Here is a 23,175-nt window from a genome sequence, read left to right as displayed (position 1 = left end):
GCTCGATATTTTGGTTTCCTATAATGAGGCACTTAATACGGAATCAAAAGGTACTAAACGAAAATTGCATGACTCTAGTTTATTGTGGCACAAACGTTTAGATCATATTTCAAGAAACAGAGTTGAAAGACTCATTAAGAATGGAATCCTTGATTCCATAAATTTTTCAGACTTTGACGTTTGTGTCGATTGCATTAAGGGTAAACAAACCAAGGTTAAAAGGATAGGTGCTTATCGAGCTACGGATGTCTTAGAATTGATACATACAGACATTTGTGGGCCTTTTCCCACTCTTTCGTGGAATGGTCAACAATATTTTGTGTCATTCATAGACGATTATTCTCGATATGGTCATCTGTACCTTATTAAGGAAAAATCTGAGGCAATGGACATGTTCAAAGCATTTAAGGTTGAAGTTGAAAATCAACTAAGCAAACGCATTAAGACTGTCAGATCTGACAGTAGAGGAGAATATTACGGAAGAAATTATGGCTCGGGTGAACAACGTCCAGGTCCTTTTGCTGTCTTCCTTAAATAGTGTGGAATTGTCCCTCAATACACCATGCCCGATTCACCTAGCATGAACGGTGTTGCTGAGAGACGAAACTACACATTGAAGGATATGGCTCGAAGTATGATTAGTCAATCTACTTTGCCACCATCATTATGGGGAGAAGCATTAAAGACATCAGTCTACATCCTTAATCGAGTGCCAACTAAGGCGACTGCCAAAACACCCTATGAACTCTGGATTGGGCGCAAGCCTAGCTTAAATCATCTTAGGGTGTGGGGTTGTCCAGCTGAGGCGAAGGCCTATAGGCCAAATGAACCAAAGCTAGCACCTCGTACAATGAGCAGTTATTTTATTGGCTACTTGGAACGGTCAAGGGGGTATAAATTTTATGATCCCACATCAAGAACTATTTTTGAGACGGCTACTGCCAAGTTCTTTGAGGACGTTGAGTTTAGGGGGAGAAATACAGTTTTAGACTTTACTTTTGAGGATCAAGAAATCACTGATGTGATTGATCAAACACCTCATGAGTTAGCAGTCATTTCAGCTCCCATAGAGTTTCAAAGTGAGATTGAGGAATCCGTTCGTATAGATCAAGAACCTATGCCTATGAAACAAACTCAACAAACTCAAGAACATACAGTTCAAGAGCCAACGCAATTGCGTAGATCCACTAGAGAACGAAGAAATGCCATTCCGGATGATTAAGTGACATTTCTTCAAGAAAGCGAGGACAACGATAGCATGACTGATGATGATCCAATTAATATTTATCATGCCATGAAGGGTCCTTATTCAGATAAATGGATCGATGCGATGCGTGATGAGTACAAGTCAATGCAAGACAATAAAATTTGGGAACTTCTCCCATTTCCAGAAGGTGCAAAACCCGTAGGTTGCAAATGGATTTTTAAAACCAAACGGGATGCAAATGGTAATGTGGAGAGGTATAAGACACGTCTTGTAGCTAAAGGCTATACTCAGAAAAAGGGGATTGATTATAAAGAGACTTTCTCTCCGGTTTCTTCGAAGGACTCTTTTAGGACAATCATGGCTCTTGTGGCATACTTTGATTTAGAGCTCCATCAAATGGATGTTAAGACGGCGTTTCTGAATGGTGACATTGATGAAACGATCTATATGGTACAACCAGAAACTTTTGAGGTCAGTGACCTAAAGCAAATGGTTTGTAAATTAAGAAAATCCATCTATGGGCTCAAACAAGCGTCTCGATAGTGGTATCACAAGTTTCATCAAGTAATTCTCTCATATAGTTTTGAGATGAATGTGGTTGATGATTGTGCTTATCACAAGTTCAGTGGGAGCAAGTTTATTTTTTTTTTGGTTTTGTATGTGGATGACATTTTGCTTGCCACAAATAATGTGAGCATGTTGGACGAAACTAACAAATTTCTCTCGAGTAACTTTGAAATGAAAGATCTTGGTGAAGCATGTTTTGTATTAGGGATCAAATATATCGTGATAGATCTCGGTATATTCTTGGATTATCTCAAAAGATCTATATTGATAAAATACTCGAGCGATTCAGCATGCAGAAATGCAAGCCGGGAGATACCCCTATAGTTAAATGAGAGAAATTAAGTCTCAGCCAATGCCCTAAAGTAAATCTGGAAATTGAGGAGATGGAAATGATCCCTATGCCTCGGCAGTTGGGAGCCTCATGTATGCACAAGTATGTACGCATCTAGATATTGCGTACATAGTCGATGTGTTAGGCAGATACCTCAGTAATCCTGGATTGGATTACTGAAAGGCAGCCAAAAGGGTGATGAGATACCTGAAGAGAACTAGTAACCACATGCTCACATATAGGAGGTCAAACCAATTGGAGATCGTTGGATACTCTGATTCCGACTTTGCAGGATGCCAAGATAATAGGAAATCTACATCTGGCTATGTTTATATGTTGGCTGGTGGGGCCATCGCTTGGCGCAGTGCCAAACAGACACTCGTTACCAATTCCACGATGGAAGCTGAGTTCGTGGCGTGTTTTGAGGCATCACAACAAGCGATTTGGCTAAAGAACTTTGTCGTTGGGCTGTGAATCATTCCGATGGTTGAAAAACCTATCAAGATTTCATGTGACAACAATTCAGCCGCTGAATACTCCAATAACAATAGGTGCTCGTCCAAGTCAAAGCATATTGACATTAAGTTCCTAGTTGTGAAGGAGAGAGTGAAAGATCATCAGATTTCGATCGAGCACTTAGGGACAAAATTCATATTAGCAGACCTCCTAACTAAAGGTGTAACACCTAAGGTCTTCCATGAGCATACTGCTCATATGGGTGTGTTGCAATTTGAGGAAGCTTCGCTGTAGTGGGAGTATGCATTTATATTCTTTTGTCATTCACTTGATATTTTTTTTATACTATTTTGATCATTATTTTAGTTATAATGTTTTGGACATTATGATTAAATAATTTACGATCTCATTCAGTTTGGACCAGTAGAAAATTGACATATTTAGATCACACTTATGTAATTCTCTCTCTGCACATTCCATGATTGATCTATGTCATTTGATTACATTGATATCTGTGATTACTGTGAGTTTAGCTGTTGATACGGTGAATGCTTCTTTAGTCCTATATTGTTGTGATTGATGGACCAGATTGTTGCAAGCCTTCTTTTATAATGACTGAAAATTGAGCTCATAATGAACAATATGTTCATTCAGACACATACTAGATCCAGTGGGAGATTGTTGGATTTGGGATCAAATATGTGTATCGAATATGTTGTTAAAGTCATTATTTTATTCAGTCATATTATTTAAGTGGTCTAATTAATATAATTAATTATTGACTGATAGGGTTGATTGTTATGGAATGAAAGTGCAGCTACCAGTATAATATTATTATTTTGGTGACGTGATAAATTAATAATATTAATTAAGGGTATAATTGTAATTGCAATTATGTTTGCCCTATTATAAATAGGCTAGGGTTAAGTCCCCGGGATCAGCGCGCCGTAAAAAGAGATCTGATTCTCCCTGCAGTTTTTGCTTCTCACCCGTCAATGACAGAAATGAAGCCGACACTCTGATCTTGGAAGACCAAACCTTTAATCACCCCAGATTTGTATATGGATTCATCTACAGGTACGCTTCCGCTTTAAGGATCGAACATTTAAATTCAACATAAGTTCAACCTTAACTAGTTTAATTTTTTAAATAAAATTGATATTGTAGTAATACTATCAGCTAAGTCTTATTTGGCGCCACTGCTGGAGCAACTGCTCATGGTGATTATGAAAAACAAAAATGCTTTAATTATATTTATATATTAAAAATAAAAGTTTAATGATGAAACCCTGAGGCTTTCAAAGCAAAGGAAGTACTAGAGCATCTCCAATACAACACTGTGCGGAAATGGAGTTGGTCTACTTCAATTATTGTTGTAGTTTTTTCTTTTTCTTTTTTTTGAATTTTTGCATATTAATTCTTTTAGTTTTATAATTTTTATATTTTTCTTTAGAAAAACTGTTAATTATAAATATAAAATTTGGTTTAAAATGATATATAAAATGAAATATTTGAAGGGTATGTTCGTTTGACATATTTCATCGGATTCCTACTATTCATCAATTTTTTCTCTCCAAAAAATATCAAATTAAATATCTTTTTTTATTTTTTATATTATATTAAAAATTAATTTTACATTAAAAATATTACATGAATACATATTTATATCACATTACACCGTTATATAAATTTAAAATTTTTAATATTCAAAACTCTAACTCAAAATCCAAACTCTCAAACTAACACACCAAAAGAATATTTTTTTTGAGTAGAAAATAGAGTTTTGGGCTGAGTAAAAAAATACTATAGAAACTGCAATTTTGAAATTAAAATTGCATAAATAGAATTCGTTGGTTGAACATGACCTTAAATATGCGTTCAATTAATTCAGTATCAATGACTCTAAGTGGCTCATCTCGTACCGAAGAATTCCATGTATAAATAAGGACTGATTTTATTTCCCCATTTAGCGACTATAGTATTAATTTTTTTTGGATATGAGAAAAATATATATATATTATATAGTGGTGGATTCCCTGCTGATGAAATTACTTATCTTCCGGGTGCTAATTTTGATATATACCGTCCATCTTTTTTTTTTTTTTTAGGAATAACTAATATTTGTATTTAATTCAATCAAATATTGTATTGAATTCTATTGTATAATATGATTTTTTATACACATATAAATTCTGAAATCAATGTGAGATGCTAATTTATTTCAATTAACAATAATCTAAGTATTAATACAACAATGAATGCTCTATGTTAAAATACTTTCACATGATTAGCAATAGTTTTAAGTATTTTAACATATAATTTAAATTAGAATTTTCATTATAAAGTATATTAATCTACGAATAATGTATATATTAAATGTTGAGAAACATCAAAAAAATATGTATTTAATTGAAATTTAAAATACTTTCACATAGTGTAAACAATGCTGAATTTTGTATTTAATCTTATCAAATATCATACTAAATAATATAATATAATGATCCGTATGTACACGTAAATGCTAAAATTAATGAAATTTAATTAATAATAATATAAGTATTTTAATACAACAATAAATAAACGCTAACAGATATTGCTCAAATGAAGCAAAAGATAAAGTAATGGTTTTACTATTCGAACGTTGTGATGAGCACTAATACGTCAGACAGATATTCAAAGTAGTCACTTTTATATGTTCATTTTGTTTGAATTAAAACATATTCTTGTCTCATTATTACGATGCATTATCCGGATTTTTCTTAATATATTGTGTTCTTTTGGATGAACTTCAATTTAAATTGATTTCAAAGTGCTTACTTCTTTATACCACATTTTGCTGCAACAATATTCATGTATTATATTCGACTGTATTCATGTATTATTATTAAATTTGAAGAATTTTTAGGAATAATGTTTTCATATATTTATTATATTAGATTAAATAAATTAAATTTTTTTATTAATAATAATATTATTTTAATTGATTATATATTATTGATGATTATAAATTTTTATTATAATTTTTTTTATATAATCTCATTTAATTTCATCCACGTTATTCCCCTTCATTTCTACCATCTTCATCTTTTTTTCTTTTTTTTTCTTCTTTTTATTTCTTCTAAAAATTTTTGACAGCAAAAATTTTGAAGGATTTTGAAAATTTTGTACTACACAAATTTTTTTCTCCAAAAATATTTAATCAAACATCTATTTTTATTTTTTATATTATAAAAAAATCAATTTTACATTCGAAATTTCACATCAATACTTATTTATATCATATTATACAACTATTTTCATTTAAATTTTTTATTGTTCAAATCACAACTCAAAATCGAAACCCCCAAATAAAGACACTATATTTATCCTTGTTAAAATATATTTAGAAAGCAATATATTATATTTATGATAGTTATCTTATTTAAGAAATTCGTAGGATTCTTGTCTTATTTAGACTATTTGTACACTATAAATATGTACGTCTTCTTATGATTGAAATAAGGAATTTCAGTTTCATATTCTAATATGGTATCAGAGTTAAATTGTCTCCGGGTACATTTATGACCTGTTATATCCCGTATATATTTTTATATTTTATTGATAGATTTGCTTCTATCCACGATGATGTTGTTATTTCCATGTCGTCTCCGTCTCTACTACTCCACTAACAGAGTCTACTTTCGACTCTACACCGTTGAAAGTCCTGTTTTCGACTCTAACTCTATTGAGAGCGAGCGAGTCCTGTTTCCGACTCTAACTCTGTTATGAACGAGCGAGTCTTGTTTCCGACTCTAGCTTTATAGATTGAGTGAGTCCTGTTTCCGACTCTAACTCTGTTATGAACGAGCGAGTCTTGTTTCCGACTCTAGCTTTATAGATTGAGTGAGTCATGTTTCCAACTCTAGTTCCGTTGTGAACGAGCGAGTCCTGTTTCCAACTCTAACGGTGTTGAGAGTTCTGCTTCTGACTCTGATCTAGTGGACGGTAGTCAATCTTGGCGAATTTAAATTTGTACGTGGAAGATCTCGGCTATATCTTTTTTGGTCGTTTCTGACAAATTCAAGTTCGTTCGATCATATTTTGAGTTTGAGAAAGGATGTTAAAATATATTTAGAAGCAATATATTATATTTATGGTAGTTATTTTATTTAATAGAGTCGTAGAATTCTTGCCTTATTTAGACGATTTGTATATCACTATAAATATGTACGTATTCTTATAATTAAAATAGAGAATTTATGTTTCATATTCTAACAATCTTGTATATCAATTTTTTCTTTGACTTATGATGCAAAAGGACAAAAAAAAGAACAAAGGGTGTCGATCGTAAGAAGAGTTTCGCGGACAAATTTCACTCCATAGTGTCATTTCAGTAAAGTTTGGAAACGTGAGTCAAAGAAACACGCTCTAGTATTTTATTTAAAATATTTTTATTTTATATCATAATTAACTAATATAATGTAAATATTTACTATTTGACAAACGGATGAAGTATATTTTTACTAAAATGCATACTAAAAAAAATGAAGAGTTTGTTCTTTTATTTCAAATCAAAATCAAATACTATTTATTTGCACAGTTTTCAATAAAAATATTATTTAAATAAAAACTCAAATTTAACTTTCATAACTAATTGATTGAACAGCACCCCTTAACCCACCTAAAAAAGAATATTTATTATTTGATCTATATCCCGACATCAGAAGTCCAACGGGAGCAAGACTTGAAACGGCGATCCATAAAAAAACACCAATACTAAGATAAGCTAGAATAAAATGATAGCTAAAAGGAATTACTGAATAACTTAAGTAAAATGGATATGACTACTATACCTAGTCCCATGCTAAACAAACGAGTATCTCCCCGAGATGGAAGAAGGTCTTATTTCATACCACTTTTAAATTATAACCAAACAAACCCGAAGTTGCGATTGATATGCAAGTCTGGGATATTATCGTTCTCGGCCACCCACAACACATGTCACATCAATAAAATAAATAAATAAATAGGAGATATTATCTCCCAGCGTATTTAAGGTGCTCTCGAGACATATACTTTTTACCGTGTGTCTCAATTTAATTGGGATTATATATTTGTATAGAAATTGTTTTGTTATTTATTTTAAATATATTATTATATTTTGATTTTTAAAATTTTTTTTTTTCATTTATCATGTCTAAGTTATTGTAAATACGATAATTTAGAATAAGTCTAATTAATAAATAATTTAAAATATATTAGTGAAAATAATTATAATATAATATAAATAATTATGAATTAATATTTAAATAACTAATTAGTCTAATTAAAATTATAAATTATAAATTTTTAAATAATATTAAGGTGTGTATTCATTTTTCAAAAAAGAAAAGTGACATGAGACGGGGAGCAATAATAATAGGTGGAACAGAGATGTAATATTTTTATAATTAATAAAATCTTATATTTTATAAAATAATATCAATATTGAGCGTATTTTTTATTAATATTTTATTAAATTATAAATTAACAAAATAATACTCTACAAAAATAATATAAAAATTATTTTAGTAAATTTAATATTAAGAAAAAATCAATGTATTATTTAGTAATTATAAATTTAATAAAAAAAATTAAAATATTTGAATAAGCTTTTTTGTTGTCGGCATAAAAAGAAAATGATATCTATATCTCTCTCGTGCATTTAAAACGCAAGTAAATGCACTTTATTTTTTATGAGGTTTGTTGAGCTTGATGTATAATAGTTTTATATCTTTTGATTTAGTTTGGAAATTTTTATTTAAATTTAATATTAAAATAATATATAATGAAATATTTTATAAATGAAAAAAGCTATATTTTGATAAACGTAAAATTAAATACTAATAAAATCTGGGAGTTGGAAGGGAAAAAATAAACATACGTTTTCAGCTAACAAATAGGCTGTGTTTCATTTTTTATGCAGGGTGAGTGCCATTTGAGAACATCCATTGCAAAGTTGGCTGCAAATTATGATTACAAAACTATTGACCCAAAAACAGTAATTAAAGGGTTCTTGTTATCAAAAGGTAAAGGCTTCTTCTCCTCGAAAGAGTGGAAACCTATTTGAGAACAACCCTAGTTTTATTTCTCCATACTACAATCTGCACTGAAATAAAATTTCCCCAAAAAGCTTTACTTTTTCTTTTTGGATGAGTTAAGTACGTTATAAATACATCACTTACTTTACTTATAATTTGAGAAACAAAGCACACAATAAAGCCTTTACATAGAAATTATAAATATGCCAAGAAAAATAAAGAAATTATTAAACTTGCATTGTAGAGGTCCTCTAAAAAATTGAAGAACCTCTCCAAAAATTAAAGTATGCTGATTAATACAGCAAGTACACGGTATTCTTTAGTAAAAGGCGAAAGAATAGTTTCGCTTTGTGCTTCCTGCACAGCTCCATAAAACACAAAGCACACTCTCGCAACTATATATACAAGAGAGTACACTACTCACTGCACTGCCATTGCGATGTGGGATTAAAGATAACAAAGAATTCCAAACTTAATCCCGATGTGGGACAAAGATAAGATTTCCAAACATAATTATCATCACTTCAAGACCAACATTTAACCAAATTTACTTACAAATGCCCCAATTTTAATGCTCAATAACAAAATCAATTTAACAACCACGGGAAGATAAAGTAAAGAGCGTAACCTAAGGATAAATAGTCGGAACTCAGAAATTGCAAAACTATAATTGGTAGGGGGCCGCGCGAACGCAGGCCCCCGCTGCCACAAATTACGACGTAGGCTCGACCGCTTTGGGCCGACCTTAGGCGCGTGCCCCTCCCAGGTGCAATGGAGGTCACCAACCCAGGCCATGGACCTTATTGATCGCCCATTGACCCCGTCCAGGTAAGTATGTTGCTCAGTTCCCTTCACCCTGATTATATACATGATTTCCTGCTCCTATTTTGTAACTCTCCCGATGTGGGAGAGTATAGTATAATAAACGCATTTATTCCATCAGCTTCGGATAGGCTGTTCGAACCGTCTGTCGCGGTTCCGGTTCAGACCGTAAACCGCCGGTTCGAAGTGGTATACGGTTTAGAAGATAGCTAGATGGGACCGTCACGGCGGCGGAGCAGAAAGGCTGAGAAGGAGGAGAAGGAAAAGGAAGAAGGTGAAGAAAAAGAAAGAAAGATTAAAGATGATGCCGGTGTGCGGCGGCTGGCAAATGTAAATGGGCTCATTAGAGCAAACTTACATTTATATTTATATATATAAAAGATTAAATAATCATCAATAATATATATAAAAAAAAAAAAACAATAATAATATTCCTTCCGTTTATTTTAAAAATATAAATTTACTTTTTTCGGTGAAATTTTAAAAAATAATACTCCCTCCGTCTCAAAAGTATAGTCTCTTATTGTATTTAACACGAAATTTAACAAATATTGATATTATATTAATAATCGGTAAAAAGTAAGAATAAATGACTTTTTTGCCCTTGTGAGTATATTAGTGTAAAAAGTAGTGACAATTATATAATAATAATGAAAAAATATGGATAGTTTTATGGCGATATAGTTATTTATGAAAATGAAACTATTGTTTTGGGACCGATAAAAATGAAAAACAAGACTATTGTATTGGGACGGAGAGAGTATTTTAGTTGGTAATGAACAGTCACAAATAATGTAGAGAAAATTTTACTCCTATCTTTTAATGTAAAAATAATAATGTTACGCTAAAATTGAGTATTTGTATAATAAAGACACATATATAATATTTCATTCGTCCGAACACATAACTATTTTTTATATAAGTAATATTTTTGATATTTTAAAAGTAAGAATTAAAATACATGTAAAATATATATTTAAATATTTTTAATATTATATTTCAATAAAATATATAATATAAATATATTTTATAGATATAAAATTTTAGATAATGTAAATAAATAAAAGAAATAAAATTAAAGGAATTTTAAGTGACCTTAAATTAAAAATTGAATTGAATTAAATTGATTTATTTTTATTAAATATATTTAAAAATAATATTTTTATTAAAAATAAAAATAGACAGTACGGATTAAAAAAAAGTCATTTGTAAAAGATATTGTTTTTATATATTTATATTTTTAACTTTATATTTTATATTATATATAATTATATTAATTTAAGTTATATTTAGCTATATATATACTCCACAATATATATGAACATGGCGTGGTCTCAATAATTATATATTCTTTCTCAAATTTTTATTTTTTTTATTAAAAATATTTTTTACTTCTAATTATTTTTGGATAAATTTTATTAATTACTATAACATATTATGTTTACATAAAATAAAAGTTGTTTTAAGAATTCATGTCAATATGTATTTATATTTCTATTATGTTTAACTGATTTTTATGATACTTTATACCGTTTTGAAATAATAAATTTTGTATTAACAAATTATTAACATAATATTGATATTTTATTTTTATGTTATTACATAGATTTTATATATTTAAAATAGATTTTATATATTTAAAAAACAGTATATGCTAATAAATAGTTTAGTACTCTTATGCTAATAAATAATTATTTTATAATAAAAATAATTATTGATTAAAATTAAAATAACTAAATAGTTTAATTAAAATTTAAAAAATTATAAATTATAAAATTTAAAATATAATTGAATTATATTTATATTTTAAAAAAATAAATGATAAATTACGTGGGCCAAACGAAAATTAAAAGAAAAAAATAGATACTTCACATAGGACAGATAGAGTACAATATTACATATAATTTTTCATAAATATGATTAAAAAATAATTTTAAATATAAAATAAATAAAAATGTGTAATTAATTTTATTAACTTATTAATATCATGCTATAAATGCATCACTTATTTTATAAGGTTGTTAAGCTCGATGTATTTTAATTTTCATAGAACTTGGTGCATTATTGTATAATAGTTGTGTTTCTTTTGATTTAGTTTGAAAATTTTTTATTTAAATTTAGTATTAAAATAATATATAATAAATATTTTATGAAAAAAACAAGTGTATTTTAAAAAAGAAAAATGTAGAATTTAAATAGTAAAATAAAAAAGTTTAGAGACAAAAAATACACGTTTTCAACTACTTGATAAATTGTGACATGAATGTTTTTATCAATAGTTTTTTCCATACTTTTGTTTGATTAATAAATAGGCTATTTCATTTTTTATGCAGAGTGAGTAAGTCCCATTTGATTACAAAAATATTGACCCAAAATAGTAATTAAAGGATTCTTGTTATCAAAAAGTTTAGGCTTCTTCTTGAAAGAGAGGAAACCTATTTGAGAACAACCCTAATTTTATTTCTCCACACTACAATCTGCCCTACACTAAAGTTTCCCCCAAAAGCTTTACCCTTTTTGTTTTTTTGATGAGTTATCTATGTTATAAATGCATCACTTATTTTACTTATAATTTGAGAAATGCATACATAAGATCCCTAGATGACTTCTTGGGGATTCTATTTGGTTTAATTTGTCAAATTAGAATGATGATTTGAATACCAAAAAAAATAAATAAAAAACAACGAAAAAAAAAAAAAAAAAGAAGGAATACTTACTACTTCAAATTTAAACCTCAAATTAACCATTTCGATTGGAAATATAAAAATCAAAAGAGCACACAGCTCAAAAACCATAATCACAATCCAAAACAATATTAAAGAACAAATTAAACTTGCATAGTAGAAGTCCTCCACAAAAGGGGGAAGAACCTCTCCAAAAATAAGTGTATGCTGCTCAATGCAGCAAACACACGGTATTCTTTAGTAAAAGGCGAAAGAATAGTTCGCTTTGTGCTTACTACGCAGCCCCATGAATCATAAACTCACTCTCTGCAGCTATATATACAAAAGAGGACAATACTCTCTGTACTGCCATTCCGATGTGGGATTCAAATTACAATTACCAGAAGGCTCCATTCCGATGTGGGATTACATACAACAATTACCAAAAGTCTCAAACTCAACTAAGCCATCAAATTCTCGTTACAGCCCCTATATACCTCCCCACAACTGGAAAATAAAAATTGTTAGAAATATAAAACAAATTGTACAAAGAAGTTGTTAGACTATAATTGGTAGGAGGCCGCGCGTACGCAGGCCCCCACTGCCACAAATTACGACGTAGGCTCGACCGTTTTGGCCGACCTTAGGCGGATGCCCCTCCCAAGTGCAATGGAGGTCACCAACCCAGGCCATGGACATTCTTGATCGCCCATTGACCCCATCCAGGTAAGTATGTAGCCCTGTTCCCTTCCGCCTGATTATATACATGTTTTGCTGCTCATATTTTGTAAATCTCTCGATGTGGGATAGTATATAGTATAAAACACGCATTTAGTCCAATCGGTTTCGGATAGGTTGTTCGAAGTTTGAACCGCCTATGATTTCAAACAGGCGGTTCCGGTTCCAACCGTAAACCGCCGGTTCGCCGTGGTTTGCGGTTTAGAAAATGGCGCCGATGACACAGTCACGGCGGCGGAGCAGCAAGGCGAAGAAGAAGAGAAAGGAAGAAGGGGAAGAAAAAAGAAAGACGATGGATGAAACGGCTGTGCGGGCTGTCAAACTTCAACGGGGTTAACTAGGGCAAAATTATAATAATGAAATTTATATTTAATAAAAAAGAGTAAATAATTATTAATAATTTTAAAATTAAAATAATATTCCTTTAGTACATTCTGAAAATATATATTTACTAGTTTATAATTGAGCCATGATAATTTTTATTTTTTTTGTTATTTATTTGTACATTATTATTTATAAAACTGCAATGATAGATATATATATTTTTATATAATATTAAGTCCGTTTGAATTGACTTTAAAAAATAAGTAGAAGTCAAAAACATAAACAGTTAGATTTTATGTTTAGATGAGCTTTTTATAAAAAATTATTTAGATATAATAAAGTTAAAAATATTTTTAAACTATTAAAAATGAACAAATAGGATACAGTAATGTAAATAATAATATACCTTTTACTAAAAATCTCTAATTTATTTAGAATTTTATAAATTATATTAAAAAAATTTAAATAATCTAAACTAATTATATTTGTATTTTTTATTTTTTTATAAAAATGAAAATTAAATATATATAATTAAATTTATATAATACTATTCTACAAATTATTTTAACTTTAAAAAGTATATTTAAAAATATTAAATATCTACTATATAATTAAAATTTTATACTTTTAAAATTTGATATTTTTAATTATATATTTAAATTTGATTAAAATAAAAAATATATAAATTTTAATAATTAAAATACAATTATATTTAAGTTTTATATAAATGAATTGTTTTTATTTTATTTTATCTTTATTTATTTGATTAGTTATTATTATTATGGTAAAATTGTAATTTTTAGATAGTAAAATTGCTTTTGTGTTTTCCAGAAGCACTCCCAGTGCTTATAAAAAATATATTTTTTAAACCTAAAATTGCTTCTCTTTTGAAGAAGAAGTCACTGCAAACAAAAATAAATGTTTTTTTTTAAAAGCATAAGGTAAAAGCACGTTTCACAAGTCAATTCAAATGCGGCCTTATACTATTTATGTTCGATTTTAAAGATTTTATTTATTTTTTGCATATTGATCTTTAAATATTAATTATTACATGAAAATATAATACAAATTAAGGAAAAAAAGACAAAAATATTTCTATTACTGTCTTATAATAATATTATAAAGACATTTATGCAAAAAACTATACAAATATAAGAATATTTTAGTATACAATACAATAATGCAAAAGGTAAATAAGATCCTTAGAGCCGAAATAAAATAATATATCTTAGTAAATATATATATATTAAAATATGTATAAAATGACACACGGTAAATGTTATTGTTGTTACTATTTTTTTTTTAAAAAAAAAGTTCATATAGTTATTTTTGTTGATATTTTACATTATATACGCTAATATATACTTTGAAAAATAATTTGCATAATTATTAAATACTACTTATTATCATTAAAAATTAGTAAATATGAATATTATTCAAATGATAAGTATACAATAATAATTGATAAATATATTCAAATATTCTATTTATTTCAATTATATGTATTTTTTCTTTTTCGCTCATTTTATACTAAAATGTATCTCTTATATTTTTATAGAAGTGATTCTACGCTAAAATATTATTTAATAAGATACGAATAAAGCTAAAATATCATTTAACTAAAATATCATTTAATATTTATTAGTTATTGAATAAATATATTTAGGGTTTGTTCGTTTGAAGGATTTTATCAAAATTTTACTATTTATCCAAAAATTTCTCTCTAAAAATATCAAATAAAACACATATTTTTCATTTTTTATATTATATATAAAATTAATTTTACATTCAAAACATAACATCAACACCTATTTATATCCACATCATACAACTATTCAAATTCAAAATCGTTACTATTCAAATCCCAACTCAAAATCCAAATCCTCAAACAAACACACCCTTATTATATTTTTCAAGTAAAATTACTCATAACTCCTTTATGGTTTAGAAATTCACGTAAAATCTTCATATACTTTAAAAATTGCATGACAGTTCTTTATATGTTTAAAAACATTGAATAAAATCCCACCACCATGAAAACTTTCTTCTACGATGAGAAAATGATTTTTCATCTGTATGTTTTGTATGGCGATGAAGTTTTATGCAATATTTTTAAAAGTATAAGTGAATATCATGCAATTTTTTAAAGTAAACTGGTGATTTATGTTGAGTTCTAAAACTATATTGGAGTTTTATGCAATATTTTTTTAAAATATAAGAGAACTCTATGCAATCTTTAAAGTAAATAGGAGATTTACGTTGAGTTTTGAAATCACCAAAGAGTTAAAGGGCAATTTTGTCTTCTTTTCATATATGTACCGCCAAGTTTGAATTCAATCAAGACCGATCTTGATTTTCGAAGCGTTCGGGGCCATATAAAGGTTAGGGCCCTTAAATATATATATATATAATATTCTCTCCGTCCATTTTGAAAGTGACCCTTTGAAGTTTTGTACTCCCTCCGTCTCAAACATCGTGCAACATTTGTGTTTGACACGAGAATTTAGGTGGGGAGTATTAAATATGGTAATTTGAGATAATTTGGATATTAAGTGATGTGATTGAAAAGAGAAATGAATATTTTTTTTTTTTTTATCTAAGTGATATAATGAGATAAAGTGAAGTGTATATTAATATATGTATATAAATATTATTAATTATTTTTAAATTTGAAAATGTTGCAATTAGTTTGGGACAAACAAAAAAAGGAAATGTTGCAGGGTGTTTGGAACGGAGGGAGTATTAAATTAAGAAATAATAGTATTTTATTAGTTAGGGAAAATGTGTAAGAGATTTTGACATTTTTGCCATTTAAATTTTTGTATAAAGTAATTGTATGTCTAATGGTATATGTGTAGTTTAAGTAAAAGTTAAAAGGGTACTTTGGTATTAGTTTATCATTACCTTTTCTAAAATAGAAAATGGATGCTTTGAAATGGGATATACGAAAATGGTAAAAATAGTACTTTGAATTGGGACGGATGAAGTTCTTTTTTTACCTATAGTAAAAATATAAATCATAAGAAATATCTTTTTAGTATTTTTTGCTGCAAAAAACATCAATAATAATAATAACAATAATTTTGTCTAATACTTATTTTCTTTTTAACACAAAAAAAAGAAAAAAAATTAAAAAAAATTAAAAAAGCCCTTAAATATATATAAATGATATGGGTTTCCCACTAGTATAGAAATTAATGTTGTTCACTTTCATAACACATGTTGATCCGGTCAAATCAGCACCGTGTTGATGTGACCGAATAAGCACCTGATCCATGCCCAAATGATATACTCTATTTTTTTACCTATAATAAAATATAAATAAATAAATAAAATAATTTTTCTCGTATTTTTTAGATAAAATATCAACAATATTATTACATTAATTGTCTAAATAATTTTAAAACAAAAATTAGGGACCATAAATATGTATAAATAATATATTTTTTTATTTATAATAAAATATAAATAATTAAATAAAATAATGACATTTTTATATGCAAAAATATCAATAATAGTATATTAGTATTAATATTAAAGTTGTCTAAATCTTTATAATGCATAAGAACATCCGTTATAGTTATAGTTACATTTCTCATTATCTTTATCATTGTTTTTTTAGTTTTTACTATAACAAAATTCATTACTTTAATAAGAAATACATGCATGAAAATTTATTATATTTATCAAGAATTCATTACCTTTAACAAAAAAAAAAAAAAACAAATTAAAAACTATTCAAAAAAATTTGAAATTTCAAAATTTTAAAGTTTTAAATTTAACACAAATTATCTATAAATATATTAAAATTTCATTAATCAATTCTCTATCTTTTCATATTCAATTAAACCAAATGGCTAGTAAAAATACTTATTTTTTCAATCAGTGTTTAAATTGTTGAACACGATTTGACAATAAAAATAATAATTCTTAAGTTATATTGTTAAATTATTTAGTTTATATGTATATATTATATTACGATTATTTTTTATGTTATTTTTAATTAATATATAAATTAGATTTATTTCGGATAATTTCAATATTGAAATTTAAATGGATTGATATTTTAAAAGTTAAAATATAATATTATATTAAAATATTATTAGATTATTTATATATATTACTACATAATAAAAATATATAGAAATAAATAAATTATTGTGAATTTATAAAATAGTAAAAGTAATGTGTTATAGGTGATTTACGGTAATGGGTGATAAATGAAATAATTTGAATGTTTGAGTTAAATATGATATGAATGAGTAAGATAATTTGAGGTAAATTTAATGACTATAACTAATGCTCTAAGAAAATATGTTGAAAAAAATTTACATTTTAAGGATACATGGGTTTGAACTCCAAAATTTTTTAATTATAAACGTTATATATAGACATTTAACCACTAAACCATATTTTTCTTTAAATATATTTAAATCAAATGATTTATATATATATATATAAAAAGATATAGCATAAATAGATAATGGATCCTATTTAGATTGGGCCACGGGCGGCGCCCATCTCGTCCGGACCCAGGGCGGCCCTGAATTCGATAATATATACCTTTTTGTTTACCAAACATATGTTTATTTCGGTTAGACATAGGTTTAATGAGATTATTCTCTTTGTCTCAGTGAAATATTTAATTTTCTGACACAAAAAGTTAAGTAGATAATATTAAGTAAAGTAAATCGAGAATTAGGTGTTGTGATGAGAAAGCAAAATATAGATTTATTTTTTTTATTTGAGTGATACGATGTGATATGATGTAATTAATTATTTTTTATTTTAAAAATATTGCAAAGTATGCGGGATATACCAAAATGAAAAATATTGTATGACATATAGAACGAAGGGAGTATTACATTAGTTGATGGTGACATAAAATATGAATATTTTGAAAAATATACGACTGAATCAATAAAATAAAATAAAATAAAAATTAAATTAAGTATGTAAGTAGCTATAGAATTTTTGTAAATAAGTGATAAAAATTTTCACAAATCCATTATAAAAGGTTATTCGCTTTTTGTTAACATCGTCAAACCAAACTAGCACACAATTCAACATGAGGAGTGAAGAATACCTACATTCCAAATCATATTTATTATCAAATAAACTGGTGTACAGAGGGGGTAGGAGTGAATTTTATACACAACACACTATGATAACAGAAGATTCAAAAAATATATAACAATACATAAATCAACTACAGAAAGTCACTGTGTTCTCAGAGGAACACTCACCTTACATCTCAATCCAGTTTGATGAACATATAACCAAAAGTTGTGAAATAATACAATCAAACCAGAAAAGAATTAAGATTGTGGATCAGATCAGAGTAGGCACTTTCAAAATTCCTTATATACCAGCAACCAAGAGGTAGATATACCGAACATGTGTAAGGAAGAAGAATGACAAAGGCTAGACATAATAATATAAGTGATGAAAAATAATAAAAGTGGAATTAAAGAATAATCGATATACAAATCGTTTAGAGAAAAAGAGAAATGGATCCGTCATGAAGCAATCCAAATGACCGCATGAATTGTGTATAAAAGGAAGTGTTTGAGTTATGTCGAGAGTGGCGACGGAGTTTTACTCTGTGTGCGGAAGCGCATAAATAAAAGAAAAGGTTTGTCAGTCCTACTCAGCCCCATCAAATATACTATGTATATACAAAATGTATATATATTCGATTTATAAATATATAATGTATATAGATACCACATATATATACACACTTTATATATAAATCATTTTGTTTGATGGGGCTGGACAAAAACAAGGTTGATGATCCGTGTCTTTTTTAACATTTTTAAACTTTACTTGTCTCCTATGAAAAAGGATGATGATAAGAATGACATTTTAGCGGGCTAAAATCGACGGCAACGGCGACAATCAAAGAAAAGGTTGAAAAAGAGGAAAAAATAAAGAAAAATATAGAACGAGAAGAGCAATTAAAAAAATGTGTATAAACTTATTTTTTTAGGTTAAATTGTACAAAATCCACTTGTGGTCTCACGAAATTGCACGAAATCCTCCATACTTTTAAAATTGCGTCAAACTTTATCGTGGTTTTATAAACTCTACGTCTAACCCCATCGGTCCTCCTTATTTAACGTTGTTTGATTTGCACGCGCCCAAAATGCGAATAAATTTCAAAATCTTCATTTCTAAACCCTTAAATTACAAATATAGTCATTATTCTTATTATTTAACCTAAAAAAACAATGAATATAATCAAAAATAGTTATTTTTATCTAATTTCAAAGTGTTTTTTTACTGTTTTTTAAGCTAAATATAAGATAAATGAATATATTTATAATTTTAGAAATTTAAAAATAAATATTTTGAAATTCATTTACAGTTTCAGCGCGTATAAATAAAAAATTGCTAATTAAAGATGGCTTAGGAGTTATAAATATAAGATAAATGAATATATTTATAATTTTAAAAATAATTTATTTTTTCTTTATAATTAATATTTTGTGTATATATTTGTTGTAATTCATCCATGGATATAAATATTTAATTATAAAAAATCAAAAGTCTTACAAATTAAATATAATAATCAATCAAATACGGCAATCAATCAATTTTTTCTAAAAAAAAATTCAAAATTTCTAAAAATTATTACTTTAACATTGCTGCGGAAATGACTTCAAATATATATATATGAAGATTTTTTATATGGGCCCCGTAAATTATGATAATAAGAAATTTGATTTTTTAAAAAATGTTTATGTGGACCCCATATAATTAATAATAATACTAACAATAATGTATTTTTTAAATGTTTATTTTGATAAGTTTCGAAAAGAATTGATTTGAAATTGATATTAAAATGCATGTAATTAATAGTTTGTGAGAAAAAAATTATATTTTAAAAAAAATAAAAACGCAAAGCATCCAGAGTAGAAATTGAATTTGACGTCAAAATAAACAAATCCGTAACCCTTTTTTTAAAAAAATAAAAAGTTCTGAGATGGACCATGTAAATAATAATAATATACATACTTACGCCATTTTTGTATTATAATAAAATAATTAGATGTTTCTAGTTTTGATTTAAAATTAGATTTTTTTTTTTTGTTTAAATTTTGATTTAAATAGAATCTCGATTTGTTATTATTTTTAGAAAAAGAATAATATATTTTTTTTATTGAAAATTATACTAACTAAATAATATTGATTGGTGTTTAAAACATAAATTGAACACAAATACTTTTAATTTTGTTATCAATTATTTTATGTAGATTTTAAATAAGCTAAAAATGATGAGTCTTAATAAAAAATTAAAAAAAAATCACTATATATTGTACTCTTTCTTTTAAAGTTACATTTATTTTTTGCGTTATTATATTAACATTAAAAATATTTTTATATTTGTATAATTTTTTTTACAAATGTTTTTCTATTTCTATTAGTATTATAAGACATTAATTGAAGTATTTTTACAATTCTTTTCTCAATTTGTACTATATTGTAATATAATAATTAATATTCAAAGATAAACACAAAAAATATAAATGAAACCTTTAGAACCAGACGGAGACGGTAGTATAATATACATATGTTCGCAGTTTTTGTATTACTAGCGGAATACCCGTGCTACGACAAAAAAAATTATAATCATATTTTTTTTGTTTAATAGTAATTTCTTTATATATTATATATATATTTTTAATCAATATAAAAAAATAAAATAATATCAATGAATTATACTATCTCGGTAAATATTTAATTTTATAGCATTTTACTTTTATTTCTTAATTGAATATAAGATTATAATATAATAGTATTATTTAAAATAATTTTGAATGCAAAATAAATTATATTTTAAAAATTTAATATAATTTTTTGATATCTTCTTTATAATCGTAATTACAAATAAAAACTATTAATCAATATATACGTTGTAATTCTAGAATAAATTTAAAATTTTTTTTAAAACATATATATGTGTTTACATAATTATTTTAAAAATTAGTAAAATATATGCATTTACCTTTGAATAGTACTATGCATTTATTTTAAATTTATTTTATCATTTTTAAATACAAATATATTAAAAATTAATTAATAAAAAATATATTCAGAATCTACCCGATTGTCATCTTTCCACTAAATATTATACAATAAATTAAGAAATAAAAATATATAATCCAGCAATACTCTACAAAACAAATTTCTCATTCTACTACTTAAAAAACAAAGGAAAAACAAACAAAATCTTCACTACACTCGTAACAACAATTTTAACACATCTTCTGATTTGAGAAGCTGTCGTCGGATCCTCTGCAAGCTCGAACTAAAAACATTATCAGCATCATCTACCATCATCCACTAATTCTCAGCCAAACGCACGCACCAAATAGAGCCGGCATCAGTAGACACCCACGTCAGCCACGACTGCTCGAGTACAAGCTTTTCCGGAAAGAAAAGTTACATCTGAAAGCAAATCACTATAAGAAGAAATTAAATACAAAATAAAAAAGAATAACCACAAATAAATTCAAATTTTCAATTTCAACGTCCAAAATAAATATTGTCTGACTGCAGTAAATATAACCTCGTGAAAAAATAAAAAAATAAAAAAAATTAAGCAATTGAAATAAATCAACAAACCCAAACAATTTAGAAAGTAAGAAATAAAAATCTAAAAATTATTCAGTTGAAATTGATGGATATCTTCTCCAACTGCAATAAATATAACATCTTGAAAGAAAATATTAGGCAATATAAATAAATCAACAATAGAGCGACCAAACCTCCAGCAAACAACTTCCGATATAAACAATTTAGAAAAAAAGCAAAAAACAATCTAAAAATTATAAATATATATATATAATATTATCAATAAAAAAAATATTATCAATAAAAAAATTTTATCAAAAAAGTATTTGAAATTCCAATTTTATGGCTGCGGAGAAAAAATACAAAAAAATAAATAATTTAGAAAAAAATCAAAAAAATCTAAAAATTATAAAAATATATATATATAAAAATATTATCAATAAAGAAGAATAGCAAATCAACTCAATATTATCAATAAAAAAATTTTTATCAAAAAAGTATTTGGGATTCCAACTTTATGGCTGCGCAGAAAAAACACAACAAAATAAACAATTTAGAAAAAACAAAAAAAAATTATAAATTATAAAAATATATATATATATAAATATTATTAATAAAGAAGAATAGCAAAACAACTCAATATTATCAATAAAAAAATTATCAAAAAAGTATTTAAAATTCTAATTTTATGGCTGCGCCACAATAAAATAAACAATTTAGAAAGAACAAAAAAATCTAAAAATTATAAATATATATATAATATTATTAATAAAGAAAAATAGCAAAACAATTCAATGTTATATATAAAAAAAAATATTATCAAAAAAGCAACCATTTATTGTAAGTGCATCAATAATAAATTTCAATATTCTTATTCTCACCCTTTGTTCGCATTACCCTTCCATCAATAATAAAGCAACAATCAGTTTTCCTCCACTGACATTGAAACCACCATCCCACTATTTCAAAACTGTCATTCACACCCTCTATCATTTATTTTGATAATTAAAAATAATAATAAACTCTAAATCTAAGAATAAAAATTAAAAAACTGTAATTAAAAAAATATCAAAATTCTGAGATTGCAGGATTACACAATTTTACAAAAAAAAAAAAAAAAAAAAAAAAAAAAAAGGGTCCTCGGCTTGAGCTCTTTATATATATATATATATATATGATAAGAGAATAATTGTTTGTTTCGTTTTGATTTAGTTTGAAAATTTTTTATTTAAATTTGCTATTAAAATAGTTTATAGTAAAATATTTTATAAGTAAAAAAAAAAATGTTTTTTTTTTATATAAATATGGAGTTTAAATTGTAAAATTTAAAAATTTAGAAACCAAAAAAACACGTCTTCGGCTACTTGATGCATTGTGACATGAATGTTTTTATCAATATTTTTCCCACACTTCTGTTTGATTCATAAA

The 23,175-nt window shown here is 26.5% G+C and overlaps 4 non-coding genes across 4 annotated transcripts; all 4 read right to left on the bottom strand.

Annotated features, from left to right (window-relative positions):
• Window positions 1–8,874: 8,874 nt before the first annotated feature.
• LOC127255043 (U5 spliceosomal RNA) lies at window positions 8,875–8,988 on the bottom strand. The gene has a single exon (XR_007839545.1). It is a non-coding gene; the product is annotated as a U5 spliceosomal RNA (small nuclear RNA).
• A 306-nt stretch (window positions 8,989–9,294) lies between these two features.
• LOC127255067 (U1 spliceosomal RNA) lies at window positions 9,295–9,456 on the bottom strand. The gene has a single exon (XR_007839568.1). It is a non-coding gene; the product is annotated as a U1 spliceosomal RNA (small nuclear RNA).
• A 2,832-nt stretch (window positions 9,457–12,288) lies between these two features.
• Window positions 12,289–12,410, bottom strand: LOC127255041 (U5 spliceosomal RNA). Its single transcript, XR_007839543.1, has one exon. It is a non-coding gene; the product is annotated as a U5 spliceosomal RNA (small nuclear RNA).
• A 268-nt stretch (window positions 12,411–12,678) lies between these two features.
• LOC127255038 (U1 spliceosomal RNA) lies at window positions 12,679–12,839 on the bottom strand. Its single transcript, XR_007839540.1, has one exon. It is a non-coding gene; the product is annotated as a U1 spliceosomal RNA (small nuclear RNA).
• Window positions 12,840–23,175: the final 10,336 nt, after the last annotated feature.

Source organism: Andrographis paniculata, unplaced genomic scaffold, assembly GCF_009805555.1.
Source record: "Andrographis paniculata isolate CXL003 unplaced genomic scaffold, ASM980555v1 Contig52END, whole genome shotgun sequence".
Lineage (NCBI taxonomy): Eukaryota > Viridiplantae > Streptophyta > Magnoliopsida > Lamiales > Acanthaceae > Andrographis > Andrographis paniculata.
The sequence above is the reverse complement of the archived record's forward strand: the minus strand, read 5'-3'. Positions and strand labels throughout refer to the sequence as shown.